Genomic DNA, 8732 nt, shown 5'->3' with positions numbered 1-8732 from the left:
ATAGGATCACATTTTATTACTAACTGGGGCTTTGACTCCACAACCCCATATCAATTGGTGTTCTGGTGATTTGGGCTTGAATGTATGTGAACCTTTAAAATAGTGGAAGCCTAGTTGTGGCTAAGCACAGGGTAAGAACACAGAACCTGGCATCTCCACTTTCTAGCTCGGAGACCAGGAGAAAGTTCCTGAATGTTTCAGAGCCTCTGTTTATTTACCTATAAAATGGAGATAAATGAGTACTACCTGAAGAGAAACCTGCTGTCATTCTAAAAAATTTCCCCCCTATAAATAAGGTGTCCATTTTCTCTGGTTGTTGTACAGATTTTTTTTTTTTGTCTTTAGTTTTCAGAAGTTTGTTTATGATGTGTCTTGGTATGGATTTTTTGGTTTATCCTGTTGGAGTTCTCCCAACTTTTAAAAAAATTGAACTATAGTTGATTTACAATGTACACCTGTTAGTTTCAGGTGTACAGCAAAGTGATTTAGTTTCATATATATATATATGATATATATATAAGATGTCAGGTATCATTCCCTGTACTATACAGTAAATCCTTAAATCCTTGTTGTTTATCTATTTTATATATAGCAGTGTGTATCTGTTAATCCTAATTTATCCCTCACCCCCTTCCCCCTTGGTAACCGTAGACTTGTTTTCTATGTCTGTGGGTCTGTTTCTATTTTGTAAATAAGTCCATTTGTATCATTTTTTAGATGCCACTATAACTGATATCATATGATATTTGTCTTTCTCTGTCTGACTTACTTCACTTAGTATGAGAATCTCTAGGTCCATCCATGTTGCTGCAAATGACAATATTTCATTCTTTTTTATGGCTGAGTTCTCCCAGCTTCTTGACCCTGTAGATTTAAGTCTACAGTAGGATTAAGTGTGTTAATATGTATACAGTATTTATAACAGTATCTGTCTCATAAGCACCATATAAATGTTAGCCATTAATATAATTAGTCCCTCCTTGCCTCAAGGTAGCACAGAAAACAAAAGGCAGTGCAACATGGTCAAAATCTGTCCCTCCGTTGAAAGCAGCATCTTCTAACCTTTTGATCCTGAAGACTGTTTATTGCCCATTTTGCTTTCATGTTTGTGCTTTCCCCTTTACTATGTGAGCAGTTCCCTAACACCACTGGCACTGAGATACTTTTACATTATGTTTCATTATGTAATAAACAAATAAAGATCATAATTTCTTTGTAGTTGTTCTGTATCCTGTCACCTTACTGCTCTTTCTTATTAATTCTAGGAGCTTATTGGTTGATTATTTTGAATTTCCAGGTGGCCAATGATTTTATATGTAAACAATAATTCCAGTAATTATATTTTTACGTCAGTTATGACTTAGACTGCCCAGACTTTGAAAAACAGATGATTTTCTGATTTCCAATATAGGCAAAATATCCATTCTCTGTTTCCATATCAACAACTTCTTTCTCATAATTATCACCTCTTCTTTTGCTCTGCATCCAGGAAAGCATCTCCTTACTTATGCTTTTGTTTGTTTTTTATTGCTCCCAATATTTTTATTGATGATTTTATTGCTGGACAAATATCTTAAAAAATAATCTCCAATAATCAGAATGATATGCGCAGGAGACATATTTCCAGACGTTGATGCTCCTTTATTATAGAATTAGAATTATCAGAGAAGATGAACCAAAATATTTTCCTATCATCTTCTGGGCCATCTGCATTTGTTCTGTGCATAAGTAAAGAAAACTCTAGGATTTTTCTCTGCCCAATTCCTTGGGACTACAATTATTGAAATTTCTATTAGTATTCTTATAATTACTTTCCAACAGAGTTGCAATTTCTTGCCTTTTCATGTATATTTATGAACTTTCAAAAGAAATTTAAAGATAGTGTATCAAGCATCAATTCTAACACATACATCTTTGTACCAAATACTAACTTATAACTGTTTCTTATCTTTGTGAACTTGAGTATGCATCTCTCCAGACTCAGTTTTATATCTCAATCAAATTGGGGGAGGATGAGTGAACTAAAATTATTTACGATGTTTTCCATTGCTAGTATCATCTTTGATCATAGGCTTATGCTAATAGGGACATTTAAGTTATGAGGTAAATATAACGAAATTCAAGTAATGAAGATTATTTAAAAAAATATTCAGCTCAAATTCATGCAACCCCGAAAACTCCACTTAAAAATAAGTGCCTGGGTATGGTGTAACAATTCTGACACCACTGTGCATGTATACTGAAATTGAACAATTAAGTAAACAGATGGTGGATGGGAAGATCCAGGTTTCTTACTATTGGGGTGGGAGTTTGAGCTAAGCAAGGAGAGGAGGCTAGAATGATTCATATGGTAATAGATTAGAATTGAAATCACAGGTATAAACTCGTGTTTAGCTTAATATAGATGAAGATGGTTGCAAATAGAAATACATAGAGATGTGATACACACACACACACACACACACACACTGGTTAGTATAACACACATATTTCCTTGCTCTGTCAGCTGGGAGGGTCTGGGGGCAACAACACCCTAGGAGCAATGAGCACACCTAGCACCCAGATTTGGTTTTTAGTACCATTCTACAATAGACAGAAACAGGGCTCCTTAGAGAAATGGCCAATTCTAAGACTGGGGCAGAAAATATCTATGATGAAGAACCTGGGGCATCTTTTAGTATTAAAAAGTAAGGAAGTGCAAAAAACAAAAAAAACCCCAAAACCCCCCAAAAAACCAAAACTCTACAAGGATGAGGGTATATCAAAGGGACACCAGAGCCAATGGAAAGATCTCCCAATGGCCCAAACTGAAACAATTTCAGCAACAAAATTAAGTAGTAGTAGATTGTAACTCAGAGTACAAAATAAATATCCAAGAGTCCATATTGATATAACTAAAGTATTGAATCAATTAATAGGGAGACTCAACAAATCTCCCATGCCGAAGAATTCATAATAATTTATGTAGATGCTCTGCCCTCTACTAAGTGGGGCATAACTCTCCATTCTTTAAGGATGGTCTGTGGATAGCGGTTTCTTTCCAAAGAGGACAGTATGGAATGGGAGGCGGGAAAAGTAACTTTACAGAGGAGAACGCCTACCAGGCTACCTCAGTGATCAACAGTGATCAAAATCAACAGTGATCAAAATCAACAGTGATCAAAATCAACAGTGATAAGTCATGGGGTTAATATGTGCCCTTGATATGATGTGATGAGAATAGCCCTTCACCTCTGTGATCTTCCTCCCAACACACATAACTCCAGTCTGATTGTAAGAAAAACACCAGACAAATCTCAATGGAGGAAAATTCTACAAAATACTTGATTAGTTAGTACTCCTCAAAACTCTCAAGGTCATCAAAACCAAGAAAAGTCTGAGAAACTGTCATAGCTGAGAGGGGTCTAAGGAGACATTACAATTAAATGTAATGTAGTATCTTGGATGAGATCCTGGAACAGGAAAGGACATAGGTGAAAACTGAGGAAATGCGAATGAAGTATGGACTCCAGTTAATAATAATGTATCTGTATTAGTTCATTAATTGTAACTAATGCACCATACTAAAGAATAGGGAAATAATATTAAATAATAAAGAAAACAGGCTGTGATATATGTGGGAATTTTGCATTATCTTCCCAGGGTTTTTTTTTTTTCCTGTAAATCTAAATCTATTCTAAAACAAAAAAATTTACTTTAAAAAATGCCTGCAGGATAAATGAGTGAGTGGAAGGAGCAATAAAGAACAGGAAACAAGGATAGAGATTTTTAAAATATTGTGTACTGAAGGAAACTTTGTGGAAAATAATACGTTTGGTTAGTTTAAAAATATAGACTAGGATCATTTATTCTTTTCTTTTCCCTTGCAAAAATAGATGCAAATAGAAGGCAAAAAATTTGGACACTGTGTAACTAAGCCAGCATGTGGCCAATAGCATTGATTTCAGTTAATAGCTTATAATCACAATAATCAGGCCAGGGCCAGTGAGCTAAGCTATTGGAACTATTTTTCCAATAGAATAATTACTTTAATTCAGACCAGGGAACTATTGGGGGTGGGGGAGGTGTGTGGTTAGGGTAGTACATAGACCCACTGAAATATTAATTAGTTTATGCAGCTATGGCCAAAAAGCACAGGAATACAGGCTTATATGAGGGAAACAAACCAAAAAAGGACGTGAACAGTTTTTCACAATTGTGCTGATTTGATTACTGAAAAGTATATTTTGAATTCATTTTGCTGTTGAATCATTACAAAGCAATGCATTTGTCATCTAATTGTTAATTGCTTTTCATGATGTAGATAAATGATAATCAACTTTTTACATTTGCAAATATTTCCCAGCAATCTGATGATGAGGTGCTATTTTGCATAGTTTCTTTTTTTTAATTTTCAAAGTATTTTTTTTAACTTTTTAAAAAAATTTATTTATTTATTTATTTATTTATTTTTGGCTGTGTTGGGTCTTCGTTTTTTCTATGCGAGGGCTTCCTCTAGTTGCGGCGAGCCGGGGCCACTCTTCATCGCGGTGCGCGGGCCTCTCACTGTCGCAGCCTCTCTTGTTGCGGAGCGCAGGCTCAGTAATTGTGGCTCACGGGCCTAGTTGCTCCGCGGCATGTGGGATCTTCCCAGACCAGGGCTCGAACCCGTGTCCCCTGCATTGGCAGGCAGACTCTCAACCACTGCGCCACCAGGGAAGCCCCTTTCAAAGTATTTTTACACACTTGATGATTTATTTTTTTGTCAATTGAAATAAAAGGTTTTCTCCTTCATTAAAATTACATATATTGATTATCAAAATTTAAAAATATATTGAAAAAGAAAAAGAAAAAAAGCTAACCATAATCTCATCATGTTAACTTTTTAAATGTATTTCCCATTAGGCTTATTTATTTTTGAACTACAGTTGTGACTATATGTATATTCAATTTGTGTCTGACTTAACAACTTAGCATAAGCATTTTCTCATGCTATTTAAGATTTTTAATAATCACTATTTTGAGTACTGGAAAATATTAAATCAGTTGTTGCATGGTTTACTAATTTATTAACCTATTGGACATTTAGGGGTTTTCCCCAGTGATATTTTATTTACCTATATATGGTCCAATTCCAGAAGAAAAGTCCAAACCTACTGATTTTTTGTGTGTTTCTGTGTGTGCTGTGACCATAGCAGTCTTATATTTGAAACTCAGGAAAGAAACAACTGGAGTCCAAACAGCCAAATATGGAAATAAAATATAAAGGTAACTTTTTAAACTGCCACATTCATTTCAAATCCCATTCATTTAGCATCATAAAGATGAAGGATATATCTGGTTAGCTGTGTAATAAAGTCGCAAACACACTGCTTACTGGACATCACAAGACAGTTGCCTATAAAACTAGACCTCGGACTTCAGCTTCCTTTTCTCCCAGGGTATCATTCTCTCTGGGAGAATAGTAGTCTGAGCAGCCTCTAAGCCGTGCTCATACTGAACTTCCAAAACTGAGTCCATGACTATGATTGGTGGGGTGAGAGCACCCATGCCGACAGACTCCAAGTCAGGATCGCCAGTTAGTTTCCTAGCAAGCCAATGGACAGGCTTCTCAAAGTTGTAGTTACTCCTGGCAGAAATCTCATATTACTGGAGATTCTTCTTTCATTAGAAGACAGTGGATTTTTCCTTAATTTCTCAGTCCTTAATATGCACTATGTTGCCATGCAATTAGATGAGGATGTTTTCATATATTCCTACCAGCTCTCTGTGCCACTTGGATGCACACTTGTAACTCTCGATGTCACATCAAACATTATAATGGCTTGCTGGGCTTGGATCAAATAGCCATTTCTCAGGCTACCAAATGTATGTCTAATTCATTGAATTTAAAAAGTCTATTGTTGGTATGAAACATGGGGTGATAGCCTTCAACAATGAAAGTGACTACATCTCAAACTCATGAGTCAAATGACACTTTGAAAGTATAGTTTACCAGTATTGTCATCACCAACCGATTCATATTTAAATAGAACTTGGGATTCTTTTTGGGCAGCCATCATGATGGTTCTTCCAGAAGTGTCTCTCTCTGTTCCTCACCTGGCTAAGCCCAATCCATTGTTTGCTTGATTGTTGGTTGGTTTTTATATAATCTCTGTTAGTGATGAAAATGAGAACCCTTAAAATGTCAAATACTGCAGCATGAAAATGCCTTTTGACCTAAAATTGCTGAACTTTCTTTTGAATTAAAAACAAAATTCAATTCATAAATGGATGCCTCATTCATGGATATCTAATTCATTCATTCACAGAATACTTACTGAACATCTAGTGTGCCAGGTGCTGTTTCAAGTGCTATGAACAAAGCAGGTAGGAATTCCTGCATTCATGGAGTGTATCTTTTTCACAACCCAGAATCGATGAACCACTGCCTTCTGAGATGAAGTTGGTAATACCTGGAAGGTCACTATTTCTGGAGAAGGAATCTTGACTAGACGCTGGATATTCCTTACATTTCCACTCTGGGTTCACCTCCGCTTACCTAGAGTGAACAGTCACTGAGACAACAGAGGAGGCATCAAGAGCTACTAAAATGAGACAGGGAACCCAGAGGACAGATTCTGCTGAGACAGGGTCCAGTGAACAAATTCTACATTTTGTGTGTGTTAGGAGCAGGGGAGCCTGTGGGCCAGAGGAGCCAGGAAATTAGTTTTCAAAAACAAAACAAAACAAAAAAACCTGCCAGACTGAATAAAATATACTCTGCGAAAAAACCTAACATGGAAGAAAGAAAAAAACAAGGCTTAATTTTCACTAAGATTTGGATGCAAACCAGAGTTTTAAATTAGAACAAGAGCCAAATAATGCCTGAAAAGAAACAGAAGTCAGAATGATGGGTTTTATGGCTGGTTTAGAACCATGAAGTTGCTCAGGATTTTTGAATTTTGCTTTTATTTTGGGGGTGGATGAGTATAAATAGTAATCAATATTTCAGAAATTTAAAAAGAGTCACTGGGAGTGAGGCAGATTTATGGAAAACTAAGGACCCAATACTGTCAGGTTGGATCTTTTAATCCAACAAGAGCAGTTATTAAATTTACCAGGTCCATCCTGTGCTTCATACTGCACTTCAAGGAGGAGGAAGAGACTAGAGCCACAGCTTTGGAATTATTCTGTATCTTGTCTACATGGGACTAGGAAAGCCATTAGGGAGCCTGCCAACATTGTATGAGAATTCAAAGGAGAGCCTAGAAGAAAAGAAAATAGATTGAATGTGTCCAAGGAAGACAGACAAATAAGAGGAAGAGAAAAAGAACTAGGGTAGAGGATAGAGGTAGAACATATTAACTTGTACTCCTTGAGAAATTAGTTTCTCATCACATCCTTGAAGATATTACTTGCACAATTTACCACGGTTGTGTTGAAAGAAGACAAAAGGACAGGTTATAAAAGGGGCTTGGGAGAAGTTAGGAAAATGTGGAGCTTCATCTATTCTCCCGTCATTAAATACTAGAGTTTAGTTGGAGTGAAGCAAGATAAATTGTGAATTTGGTTAAATGAAAGGAAATGGATTAAAGTGTGGTTTTTGTTGTATACTAAGAGTTTTTTACCCTTTTAGATGAGGGTAACTCCAATCATTTTCCCTTAAAATTTGAAGTAAAAAAATTATAAAGCACGAATAAATAATTTCTTCTGAGTTATATCAGCTGATTATCTAAATATGCATCCTGACTGTGTGAAAGAGTATTTTGGAAAGGTCTATGCCTGTAAAACATTGATGTGTGAACAAAAATCTCTCTGATTTCCCCCATAAGGGGAACAGCTTTGTGATCTCAAGCTGAGAAAGATAGGAATGGTTTCCTGGTTCATCAGCATCACATGTATCCAAATATTAGCTGGGCATGAAGAGTGAGGTAGTCGCTAGAAAAAAACAAGAGTTTTTTCTGGATCCTTAAGACCCCACTGTGACCTAAATTACACACAGACGTACACACATACAATTTCCAATGACATCCGTTGAAACTTCCTGTGAGCAACTGGGAAAGGGACTTGGCCCAGAATTCCAAGAAACCCAACCTGAGGTTAAAACCGTAGTCATTCCCAGTGCTTCTCAATTGATTCAATTTCCAACGAAATTATCGTTGTCTCTGGTTCCAATAGCAAACTAAAGAGAGAATTGAATTAGAAAGGAGAAACATTTTGTTGAAAAAAAAGCAACCACATTACTCTGTGAGAACATTTCAGAAGGACCCAAAAGAGACAGAATTCCAAGGTGCTATTCTCAAGATCTGTCGGCTTACCTGGAAACAGATGTTTCGTGTAACTAAGGTAGTGACCGCAAGTGAGCAGGCATGGGGAAATCGGGTGAAGAAACTAACACCTTCTCTTTCCTTCAGTCTCATATTTTTTCCTCCTGAAACCAAAGCTTGATTTGCTCTTTGGCTCAAGGAACAGAAGAGGACAGAGGAAGTCACAGCGCATTTCCATTTCTTGTCCAGTTTCCAGTCCCACGTCAGTAGAGCTAAACCTTGGATGGCCTAGTAGCATCCCTACGGAGGTCTGCTTGGCAGAGAAAGGGAAGGAGCTTGCGTTGGAGGACAGCCATCTGCAGCGCTCAGCCCACAAGCTGTCTGTCTGTCCCCTCTAACCCCTGTCCGTACTACAGTGGGGAGAACAAGATAAAGAATACTCCCTTTCTCATCAAACAATCAAGAATTTTGTGTGTACTGCAGGCAGCAGACTGTGCCTCCTTG

General features: G+C 36.9%; 1 pseudogene; it reads right to left on the bottom strand.

Annotated features, from left to right (window-relative positions):
• Positions 1-5385: 5385 nt before the first annotated feature.
• Positions 5386-5795, bottom strand: LOC118888079 (annotated as a pseudogene).
• Positions 5796-8732: the final 2937 nt, after the last annotated feature.

The sequence above is a fragment of the Balaenoptera musculus genome, chromosome 21 (assembly GCF_009873245.2).
Source record: "Balaenoptera musculus isolate JJ_BM4_2016_0621 chromosome 21, mBalMus1.pri.v3, whole genome shotgun sequence".
Classification (NCBI taxonomy): domain Eukaryota; kingdom Metazoa; phylum Chordata; class Mammalia; order Artiodactyla; family Balaenopteridae; genus Balaenoptera; species Balaenoptera musculus.
This window is presented reverse-complemented; position numbering and strand designations above follow the sequence as displayed.